This window comes from Aethina tumida, chromosome 1 (genome assembly GCF_024364675.1).
Source record: "Aethina tumida isolate Nest 87 chromosome 1, icAetTumi1.1, whole genome shotgun sequence".
Lineage (NCBI taxonomy): Eukaryota > Metazoa > Arthropoda > Insecta > Coleoptera > Nitidulidae > Aethina > Aethina tumida.
In genome coordinates, this window is record NC_065435.1 from 17,381,665 (window position 1) to 17,394,726 (window position 13,062).

Here is a 13,062-nt window from a genome sequence, read left to right on the forward strand (position 1 = left end):
TCACTGGCCGTTCGGAACCACAACAAGTACTATACGCTATACGTTTGTCGCTGTTTGTTGTTCGATTTAAGGTAGAGTTCTTCTTTATATTGTGCATTTTTATACAACTATACATGGATTTATTTTGATGTTGTTCTTAGGAGTATTATCAGTTAGTACATACAACGAATGATATGAATGAAGTCAAGATCTTCAAAAAAGATTAATCAATCAGTAAATAATTTAAAATATCATGTACCTAATTACCTTTACAAATAATCACTATTTTAAATTCATTAAGTTCATAATTCTTTTTCTTTAAACTTTAAATATCAACCAGTACACTATAGTAATGTACTGTATAAAATTTATTTATATAATTTTTTTTCCTGCCTTATGCCATCTATATGGAAATAGTTTACAAAGTGAATGATTCACATAATACAGTCTTCTTCTAAAACCGAATTCAATAAAAATTAAAAAGTAGATATTAAATATTCTTCCCGACTTCCACTCATCATTATTTAATTACAATATGTATTGTGTTATCACAAAACAAGGACAAGAACAAGGATTAAGTTTCCCGAATTAATGTTTATAAATGTCGAAAATCTCGGAATTTCGGAAGAGATACATATGGACAGACATAAAAATTATGTTAATTTTACACAAAATTTTTCTACACGAGTTAAAAAAACTCTATTTACAGGAATTGTTTTGTCTTAAGATGATTTTCAATATTCTATGAATTTTTCTTGAATCTCACGTTTAAATATTTTTTATAATAAATTTAAATAAATTAATTAAAAAAATGTAAGCACGAAATAAATTCTAACAAGAATTTTTTAATATTTTTACACCTATTTTTTTTTTATACGAATTTTTGGAAACGTATGTATCGCGTAAAAAGAGAATTAGGTGTAATAAATAAATTTTAGAAAGTTTAATTCATTTAAAAATATACATAAGTTTACAGCTGGATATCTCGATTTCCGAAGAGTACTTCCTATAATGACTGGACTGTTATAGGGAACTTAATGGTTGTTGTAAAGTTTAAGGCTTTCGTGACCACTGCTTCCATATCTATAGTTGTTCAGGTTTATTGGTCGACGTTTGTTGGAATTATTTCCTGACGTTTCGCTGGCACGAGTGGCTAGCATCTTCAGAGGTCTGATTTGGCTCGTGTCACTTTGACATCTGATTGACATCTAAATGACAACTGATGAACTGAACTGATGTTCTAGAAATTTCGTTCTGTTCGTTGGCCGTTCTTATCTGCTTAGCGATTTTGGTGTTTTTGAGCACTAGTGTCCATATTTTATCAAACTTCTATGCAAATATATGGGAGAAAAGCTTTACCAATCGTGGATCTTTATTATTAATATGAAGTCTCATTGTACGTCTTATTTTTGAGCGTTTGTATCTGTTGGCCTATAGTGTTTTTTCTAAGTGATCTTGTTCTTCAGGGAGGTGGTGTGTGGCACATATCCTATTGGCTCGTTCGGTTACTGTTTTGATGAACCCTTGTTTGTGACTAGGATGATGGTTAGATAGTTTATGTAGATACCGATCGGTATGTGTACGTTTTCGGTATATTGTATGATCTAAATGTTCATCCTTCTTACTAGGACATCCAAAAAAGGTATTTGGTTCTCCTTCTCTAATTCCATTGTAGTTTTGATAATGTTATGTTGACAGTTTAGGTGTTTTAGAAATCTAGTTTTTGTTGTCCATGTTTCCATATCATGAAAGTAACATCCACGTAATGAAAACCAGTCTATAATAATGAAGTAAATTTGTATTTAATTCCTCTGTAGTATGAAAAACTCATGTTTTGATTTGTGTACGTCATTAGTCCCCGAAGAACTCCTGATATTATTTTATTGGCTTAATTTAAAATCACAGTTTGTGGCGTGTATTTAATTACCCGAAATATCTTCCAAAATTAAAAGATACTATCACCACCTTATCCGCAAAAAAGTTATAAAAAATAAATAAAATTTATATGCAATGTATATTTCGCATTGGATAAATGTATGCAATGTGTGGTTATGTATAGAAACAAATAAAGTAGAATATGTCAGTGAATTTTCAATCGATTTATCTCATTCAAAGACTAAAACGTGCATTAGGTTCTTATGCATCCGTGTGTGAAAAAAGGGCCCAATCTGTGGAAGAAAATCCACTAAAATCATTTAATTTTAAAATGGCTACCGCCAAAAGGCATCACGCTCCCCCACCTTAACCCCTAATTGCTAGTTGCGCAATCACACGATGCCGTAACACGAATATCTATATAATCTGATGTCAGCGTCATCTATGAGTGCGATCATTTATTTATCTAAATAGGATTTTTTTAAGTTTTTATTTAATTGTTTGTAAATTTGGTGATGCGGAAAGAAAGCAACGATCTTTTTAGAACATTTGTCAATTAATTGTAAATAAAGGACTTAATTTAATAAATTATCTCGGTAAGTCGGTTATATTATCATTTTTGCTGATTAGTTATTATTTTTGCCAAATTTCATAAAGTTCTTATACAGCAGTTGTAATAATTATATTAAAGTTTTAGGTTAGATGATCTCTTGATGATTGAAAATTCTGTTGATTCTGTGATAAAAATACAAATATTGATATTTTCAAAGATTTTATTAGTAAGCAAAATTCCACTATTCTTTCAAATCACTCATATGGTAAATCTATCTTCTGTCTGTGATGTTATGTTTCTAGTTTATAACATTGGGTTGGTACTTTTTAGGTTTTCAGGGGGAGGGCAAGCGAATAGGGATGGAAGGGCAACAGATGATCATAGATGTTAATATGTTCGTTTATTTTCATTAATTGAATTTGAAGTAAAGATTCATTTGTATTAATTCATTTCATGCTTCCTGCTTAGTTATTGCTTTTGTCAAAATTCCGAAAGTTACTGTTACATCAGTTATGTTAGTTATAATTATTATATTACAGTTTTAGTTTAGATGAGTGTCAATGTGATATTATATTATATTATTATAAAATTTATATATTTATACATAATATATATATATATATATATATATATATATATATATATATATATATATATTGTTTGTTTTTATCATGAATATATATAATAAAATTTATGCAAAATATATAATTGTTGGTACTTCTTAGATTTTCCAGGGGGAGGGCAAGCGAATAGGGACGGAGGGGCAACAGCCGATCATAGACGTTCGGAATCGCCGAAAAGGCACGACCTTTATGTCTCGAGATGCAGACTAGTGAGAAATGGAGAGTTGGGGATTTGTAATATTTGATTTTATAAATTGGTAATAGAAATTCCCCAAAATTTTCAGCAATATCTAGTGCCTTTAGTTATAATAATAATAATAATAATATAAAATAATTTACTAGATTTCAGAATAGTGAGTCATGGACGCTATAACTTGGTAGATTTTAGGTTATAGAAGACGGTCAGATGATGTTTTTGCCTTAAGAAAATATATTTCTGATAAGAGGCTTTTTATATAACCAACTTCTATGTCTATGTAGGTCTTCTATGAATTTCTAAAATTGACAGTAATATTTCTCCAAACTGTTGGCATGGCGTGCTTCTTTAGTGGTTTATGGGTTATAGAAAAAATAATAAAATCGTAACAAATTCTTTTCGAAAGAATTTATGTTGTAAGTACCCTTTAATTAATTTATGTCATTTGTATGTATGTACGTATATTTATGTTTGTATTTGTTGTTTGTATATTATTTTATGAATAGCAATGTTATTTATGTTTTTTAATTGTTCATCACATTCAATGTCCCGAAATTCATTTATCCTTTGTTGTTTTTGGTTTTGTCTAATTTATCATTCATCCTTTTATTCATTTTTTATTATTTATTATTAATACAATATAATTTTCTTCGGCAAAAATATAAGTGTGAGTTCTTATTAGTAACAATTTTACTGTGATGATAATTTTACATATAATATTATTGTACAATGGGATTTTCTTAGCAACTTCACTTTCTGATTAGATTAATAAAAAATGTTCATATTCATACAATTAAATGTTACAGTTTGAAAAATAGTCCTGTTTTAGTATCAACTCCAGACAAATCTCTTTTAGCATTCTAGTGTTGTTGCATCGTTTTATGACTGTTAGATCATTTTTCACTCCCAAATTTTTATTTTTTGAAACATTTGGTCTTCTTGAGTATGTAATTTTTAATGTCTGTGTTTTCATTATGTAAGTATAATAAAGTTTATATTAATTAGATAATTGTTTTATTTTTCTATAGTATAGAACGGACCTTATCTAAAAAAATTGAATATTATAAGGTTTCCCGTTCTTTTAGAATTACTTAAAAAGGTATCTGTAATAAAATTAAATGGTAACATCACGTGTTGTTATATTTGGCAATCCGCCACTTATCCTTCAGCCCAATAATGTGTCTCTTTTATACCATTGGGTTGGTACTTTTTAGGTTTTCTATGACGGTATCACAGACGGGTTGTTATATACAAGCGTTATATTTGCGGTGATGTTTTTTCAGCATTGTGTTAACTTTTAGTGTTTCAGTGGTATTCAGTTTTAGACGATTATTTTGAGGAGTTCCGAGAAAAAAGTTACAGCCATATAAAAATAGCGATTTTTAAAAAATCTATCATCCTTGGATCCCAGGATAGATCCACCTTGTCGTGGTCCTGGGGCACAGTACCGCTCCACAAGCCACTGGTAGTGAGAAGCTAACGGATCTAACTGCAAGTGCAATCCATCCCCAGGAAGATCTCGGATCTTCCTCAGATTGGGCTTGTTCTTCCGAACCCAGTTGACAGCGGGCTGGTATTTTTGTCAGTCCTACGCCTTCTGGTTTAGCATACCCCGTATATGCAAATATACGTTCTTTTCCCCCATGTATGATTTATCATACATTGTAAACACTGTGGCCATGATCTTCGGATCGGTGCCCGGAGAGGGGTTTTTAAATTTCCTCTCTTTGTCCCCCAAACAAAAAAAAGGCAATTAAGGTACCCATTTTTACCTAGATATCAATAGAATACATACCTCAAAAAAAATCAGTTTAAATGTGTTTAACGCTAATATTTATTTTTGTCTGATAGTATTGGGTTCACAGAGAAGAATGCCGTTTGAATGAATGTTATATAGAAGCTGATACACAAATTTTTGAAAATGACTAAAATGAATATATTGGAAGGATTTCACAACAGTGGTAGAAAACGCGAGTAACACAGCTATGGACAGGAAAACAAAAACAATGTATTAGTGAGTACCATAAAACGAAGACTAAAAGAACCTAATCTCTAGAGTATAGAACCAGCAAAGAAGCCTTTCATTTCTTCCCACTGTGAAGCATGGTGAAGAAGGCGTTATGGTTTGAAGATGTTTTTCTGGGTTTGGCATGGGCCCACTGGTTAAGTTAGACAAGATAATGGATCATTTTGTTTATTGTGACATTCTGTAGAATTATATGCATCCATTTGTCGAAGGTAACATGAGTTTAAGGTGAACCGCTTCTCAAGGAGTACGTGTCATGCTTTGGCCAGCACAAAACCCATTCCTAAATAAAATGGAAAATATTTGAGAAGAAATTGATCGGAAAATCCATGCAAAAAGACTGATGAATGAACTCTAGGATCATCATCAAAATCACTCAAAAGCAATTTCGGACGAATATATTTTAAACAGGTAACATGTATGCGTTCTTGGTAAAATAAATTTCTGAATTAGACATGCATTCTGCGGCCATTTTGAATTGATTCTGAACTAATTCAAAATAGCGAAAGGATCAGAATGATGATATTTGTTAATAGCTAAAAATGCATCAGGTTTTTGAACTTGACCAGTTAAATACTGGTAAGTACTTCGCATACCAAAATTATAACTAACCAGGTTTTTTTTTATTATTATTGGGTCAAAGAGGGGAAAATCTACAAGACGCCTTCTAGTGGAAGTCGAAGGCAGTGTCGGACTAACCGACTAAAAACCCCTCTCCGGGCACCGATCCGAAGATCATGGCCTAAGATATAAATAAGTTCTCATGTAAAACCAGTACGTCAAGCAGCGAGAAGAGTCCCAATAGCAGTTGAAGAGTTAGTAGAAAAGAAATTAGAGGAGGCATTGCAGGTGTACATTATTGAAAAAGTAACTGGTCCCAGCGAATGGATATCACCAATAGTTATAGTATTTAATCCATCTGGCAATATCCGGATCTTTGTTGATATGCGTCAAGCGAATAAAGCAAATTTAAGAGAAAACTTTCCACTTCCGTGTTTTGACTTTATGACAAAGCTACGGGGTGCTAAGTATTTTTCCCGACTGGTCTTGGAAGAAGTGGAAGAATATAGTAAACCAATAACAACTTTTGTATCACAGAAGGGTATGTTTTGATCTAAAAGGCTGCTGTTCGGTGCTAACTCAGCATTAGAGATTTACAAACGCATCTTCGAAAATATACTATCCGACTGCAACAAATGTTTAAACTACCTGGATGGCATAATGCTTACGGAAATAATGAAATTGTATTTACAAGGTCCAAGAGCTTAAATTTGTAGGACATAAACTATTAAGCAAGGGAATTAACGCAGACCAGTTAATTAATTTTCGACCCCCTAACACCAAAGAAGAAGTGAGGAAAATTTATTCCTGACTTGGGTACCTTGATCGACCCACTACAACAATTAACAAAATAATGCTGAGAGTTAAAGGCACGTTGCCAAAAGTAAAAAGTATGTTTTAATTATTGTGAAGTCTTTTACTGTATTATTATTATTGTTATTTATTTTGTATAAATTTCTTGTTTTTAGGAATATATGTAAAAATTTTATATCAAATGTGTATTCTCATTGTGTATTTATAATAAAACTTTTGTTAAATATATAAGCGTTTTATTTTTATATATTATAAATTGAACCTAACCTATATTAGTAAAATTTAAATGCTATAAGATCTCCCGCCATCGCAGTTTTCCCGCTCTTTTTGAATGACACAAAAAAAGGTTTCTGTAATAAAATTAAATGGCAACACCGCGTGTTGTTACATTTGGCAATCCGCCACTTAGCCTTGAGCCCAGTAATGTTTCTCTTTTATAACATTGGGTTGGTACTTCTTAGGTTTTCTATAAATTCCTCAAAAATTTCCGAGATGTATAGGGAATATTTAGTGATTTTAGTAATTTACTAGATTTTAGAATGGCGAAAATTCAGTAGTTTTTAGGTTAGAGAAGAGAGCGTGGTCGAGGAATGTTAGTACTTTGAGAAAGTATATTTCTGGTAAGAATCTTTTTATATACCACTATATATAATTTAATTGTTTGTATTTGTTATTGTATATTATTTTGCATAGCTTGTTAGAATGTTGTTTATTTAAATTGTTCAATCATTGAATTTAATGTAAAATTTTTCTTAATTCATTTCATTTTTGCTGGTCAGTTATTATTTTTGTAAAATTTCATAAAGTTCTTATACAGCCGTTATAATAATTACATCACGGTTTTAGGTTAGATGACCTCTTGAAGAGATGTATCTTTAAGGATCCCCAATGCAAAAAATACTTTCAGGTTATATATGATAATAATATAATAGAATAAATTTTATAATGGATTTTTCTCAGCAATCTCTACTTTTTGGTTATAATAGTAAATATTGTAGTTATTCTAAATGTTCTAACAAATATCTTATTAATGTTAAAAATTTCAATTTTAAGAATAAGTCTTTTTCCTGTTCCACTACACATTTTTCTACAGTTCTTTCTACTTTTATTAGTATTAATAATGTTCAAGTATCCAAAATTCCTAGTTCTAGTTTTTGCCCTATTCTTTCAAATAATTCATATGGTAAATCTGTATCTTCCATCTGTGTTAAAACTACAATTAGTAATAATAATGCTGAGAAGAATTCTTTGTTGTATAAGATGCATCGAAATACTATTTCGAAAATTTTCAAAATTAAATGCTTAAATTAAGATTAGAAAATATTTGTTCTGATTTAGTTCTGGTTATATAGTATGTATATTTTAATGTTTTTTGTTTTTACCATTGATATATAATAAAGTTGATGTGAAATATTTAATTGTTTTGTTTTTATATACCTTTGAAAAAACCTTACCTATACACATTTGAAATTGAAAATTTTAAATGAAAGGTTTCCCGCCCTAAAAAAGGGACATTAACAAAATATGTAAGAAAAGGCAACACCGCATTCAAAATGGCAACATGGCTACATCCCGAAATCGTGCCCAGTTATGTTTCTCGTTTATAACATTGAGTTGGTACTTCTTAGGTTTTCTATGGTTTAAAATAAGTTACCAACCTGGAAAACAAAATATTGTTGACTCCGTTTCCCGGTTATACCAAATTACTTGGCATAGAACGTTTGACGAAGAAAATGAAAAGCACATATTTTCCTTAGTAGAAAACAAAAACAATGCAAATTTTCCAGGTCATTTTGAAAAGAACGATAGATCCGGAAATACAGAATTTAATTATACCAAATAAATTGGTAAGCAAATTTGCAAAGAAGGAATACGAAGTTACCACAAGAGAAGGAAATGAGTTAACGTTATTAAAGGTCGGAAATATCTACAGACGAAATGTGTCTCATGTTAAGAAAGTTCCAACTCCACACGAAACCATGATCCGCGAAAAAGAGAAGAGGTCCCCTGAAGAAGAAACTCCAAAGGTTACTCCTCTGAAGCTGAAAAAAATGGAGGAAATGTGGAGACCTATTGATCTGTATTATTGTTTGTTGTTTGAATATAAAAAAACTTTGCGCAAGAAGGGTGTCAGATTGCTCAGAATTGCCAATAAATACACGTTGTATCAACGAAAAAAAAAATGTTTAAATTACTTTCGCATTTACCATATTCGTCTGACTTAAAACCAAAAGATTTTTTTCTTCCTTCCAAATGGCGGAAACAATTTTGGCTCTAATGATGCTGAAATGAATACTTGTTTGAGAGATTAAAGTAATTTGTATTGACCATAAAATATAGGAAAACGTGTAAAAAATGGAAAGGTGATTTTGTTGAAAAATAATATAAATTATACACATAAAAAAATAACCTGGTATTTATCACACCTCATATTATATCGTGGATCCGGCCGATTTATTATAAAAAGATACCTGTTTCTTGCAATCAGAAAATAGCACCCATAAGCGTATGACTTAAGTGAATCATTGATTGAAATTTTCTTTTTCATTAAATTATAATATATTTTGCCAAGTAACATATTTTCACACTAGATTTTTAAATATCTTTTTCTGCCTTAGCGGATTAAAATTCAATATTTAAACATAAAATTAAGAATATACTTTAATTTGAAATGGTGATGAGTTATGATATAATGTTTGATTTAAAAGTGTCCATAATCAATCACAATATTAATATGAAATTACGAAATGTCATAAATGTTAGCTTACGTCATCATTTTCACCGATCGACCGAGGTGGCGGGCTCACTTCTATTTAGACTATTTTGTTTTGATAATCGGGGCAGTTTTTAAGAAAGAACCAGGCAGTTTAGCTTTAGATGTCGAGGGTTAAAGTACGTTTGTTGTAATAAAGCGTATTATTGTGAATTTAGTGTTTTAATCAAACTAAAAAGACAGATTAACAGTCGCTAATCTATTATAAATGAAATTAGTATAAATTAAATAAAAAGGTGCATAGCCAAATAAAACTTTGCTCAAATCTATAATTTAGATTAGTTTTATATGCTAATCCCCAACAAAGAAGAAGTACTGAGTAGTTTGACATGCCTGTATAATTTCTATATTAAAAACATTAAAGTTGTTTGCAATTTATGGGAGAATTATTATCTTATTTTGATCAAACTGAAACTGGCACTTGCAATTATTACGAAACTGCGCATATTCACAATTTTATATATAAAAAAATAAAAATCATATTCTTTTTCTAATTTTATTATTATTATTTTAATCAAATCGTTTATTTCTAACTTATTTGTAATCTTTCAGTATCCCTGGAGTCAAAAAATTCAGTTCTTTAGCAATGTAGTATATGTTGTCGAAGGTGACACTGGTTAAAGTTGGTAACTGTGTTGTATTATATTCAAGTGATTTAATAGATTTAGTTGATTAAATTACTTTATTATCTTATATGTATATTTTTGACTGGAAATTGCTTGAAATGTGTTTGCCACATGTGTCATACATTCAACTAATATTTCATAATTTTAAAAAAATTAACTTAGATTAATTTAGATTATACAGGGTGTTTCATAACAAAATTTAAACAGATATGCACTTCTAAATAATAAGTGGTTTGCTTAAAAAAAATTCTAATAAAACTTCAACAGAAAACGATATAAAAAATGCAAGTCTGTAACAAATCTTACTTTTGTATTTTTTATACAGTGTTTATTTGTTAATATTTTCAATTATTGTAACCCAAACAATTTTTATCTAGTTTATTGTTGTTTCAACCGAAGTATACTGTACGAAAGTACAAAGCATTAATAGTAATCTAGTATGGGTAAATAAAAAATACATAGGAATTAAAGGCTTATTAAATGATGACAAATTCTAAAGTAAGATTTATATAAATATATATATATATATATATATATATATATATATATATATATATAAATATATAGATATATATAAATCTCCAACATTTTTGTTACTGATTAAAAAACTAAAAAAATAAAAAAAAAGAATTTTGTTTATTACAAATTATAATAAATCTAAAATTTTAAAAAAACAAGAAAATGAAAATAATACTATAGAACAGAGGCGGCTCTTTGAAGGATTATTTGTGTCTCTCGATAAATGTACCCGAGTTTCGTTTTCATTCCAGAATTATCAAGAAAAGTGAAATAAACGTGTTTAATTTTAAATATTTAAATTCAATACACATACTTTGTACTTTTATTTATATGTTATCAATAAATATAATTTCTGTAAACAAATACTTTTTTTGCATACCTTTTAAATATATATTTATATTTATATATCACAGATTGACTGAAAATTTGGTCATTTACTTATAGAGGTACAAAAACGGTGTCATAAGAATGTTTGAATAGTGTTTGGCGATGTTTTACAGCAGTTCCCATTATTATGAATAACTTCCAAAAACCTGACTCGCCTGTTCTTCTCTGATAGTAGTGGTTTTTTGGCTGGCTTTATCGCATGAAGATCTTCTTGTAGTAATTTATCTCTTACAGTTCTTGGAGAAACATTAATTACAAGTTTTGTCTCAAGTAGACCTTTTATTTTACTGGAATTTAGGAAAGGATCTTTTTGGGAGTAGAATAAAGTTGATTATCCTGAAAGCTATTGGTTTTTCTTGGTCTTCCAGTTTTATTTTTTCCTTCGCCATTACCAAATCTTGAAATTTGTTTTAAAACTCGTGTTACAATCAAGTAATATTGATTATCGGATTAAAAGAACGATAATCCGTGATTTTAATTCGGAAGATAATTTCTTTCCTCGAGGCATTAACATATATTAACTTAGGTGACTTTGGTGTATACAGTAATACAAAAAATTATTGTTGATTTTGTAGAGATTAGTAATAATTAGTAAAAAGTTGCTATACTTTTTGTCAGCCGAATATTCTGTTTTTTGAATTGTGGCTAACAGAATTATTTTTAATACATACAAGGAATATTCACTGATATGCTTGTATATAGTGTATTCATAATTAGTACAAATTATATTATTAGATTTACTTATAAAGGGCGGCAGCAATTTATATATTTTTAAAGTTTCTCTACTTTTTGCTCTATTGTGTTAATTTGAGCTGGAATGTGGTCCAGCCAACATTATCCTGCATTAATAAAAAATTTGGACCCATAAAAGGAATGTATCGCACGGTATGTCCTTTTAGAATGTCCAAAATGTTACACTCGGCATTAAGATTCGCATTATTTATCACCACCACGTGGGTACGTGCTGTTAAAGAAATGCCTCCCTACACCATAGTTGAGCCCCCACCAAATAAGGTGATATTTATGAAGTTACAATTAAGCAAAATTTAGAGTCATCTGTACAGATCCGCTATCAAATTGACGTGGTTTTTAGCAAAATTTAGCCGGGCTCTGCGATGATCCAAGATTAGGACGACCTTCGAGTAGGAACATGGGGTTGCAAATTCTGACAAACGACCAAAGTCGTTATCGAATAATTTCATTACCTATTCGAACCTCTTCCATGTTTTCTAACTGAAACTCTAAACTTCTTGTAGTCACAAACCGTTGTTTATGTAGTACGATTTCTACCCTGACCCGGTCTCCTAGTTTGGTCACTAGTCTCCATGCACAATTGTAATATACGAGAAATGGATAGTTTAACCTAATTTATAGACAGTTCATTACGATTGAGATGTCTATTTATAATACACCACCACCACCACCACCTTGTCGTGGTCCTGGGGCACAGTATATCGCTCCACAAGCCAGTGATAGTGGGAAGCTAACGGATCTAACTGCAAGTCCAATCCATCCCCAGGAAGATTTTGGATCTTCCTCAGATTGGACTTGTTCTTCCGAACCCAGTTGACAGAGGGCTGAAATCTTTGTCAGTCCTACGTCTTCGTTAAACGTTTCCCCCCATGTATAATTTATCATACATGGTAAACACTATGGCCATGATCTTCGGATCGGTGCCCGGAGAGGGGTTTTTAAACTTTCCTCTCTTTGTCCCCCCCCCCAAAAAAAAATACACAAAGTCAAATATTATGAAATGCTAGTATTATTATTTATTATTTTAATAATTTGCCATCATTATACTAACTTTTTAAAAATTAAAATAATTTAAGAATGCAGCGTTATATTGGACATACTTTCACTCATAACATATGTAGAGCAAAAAATTAAAAAACAATCATTTTATTAAAATAACAATTCTTTTTAATTTAAATTAATTTTATAATTAATAAGTGGCTAAACATTTCGTACCTCAATTTATATACGAATATCTTTATTTACATAGTTTTTATACAACAGTTTATTTCGGGAATTGATTTTATTTCTGTGTCCGACATCGTTCCTTAAAACTAAAAATGACTGGAAGTGATCATTTATCAACAAATTGTAGAAATGTTCCGGAATGTTAAAAAGT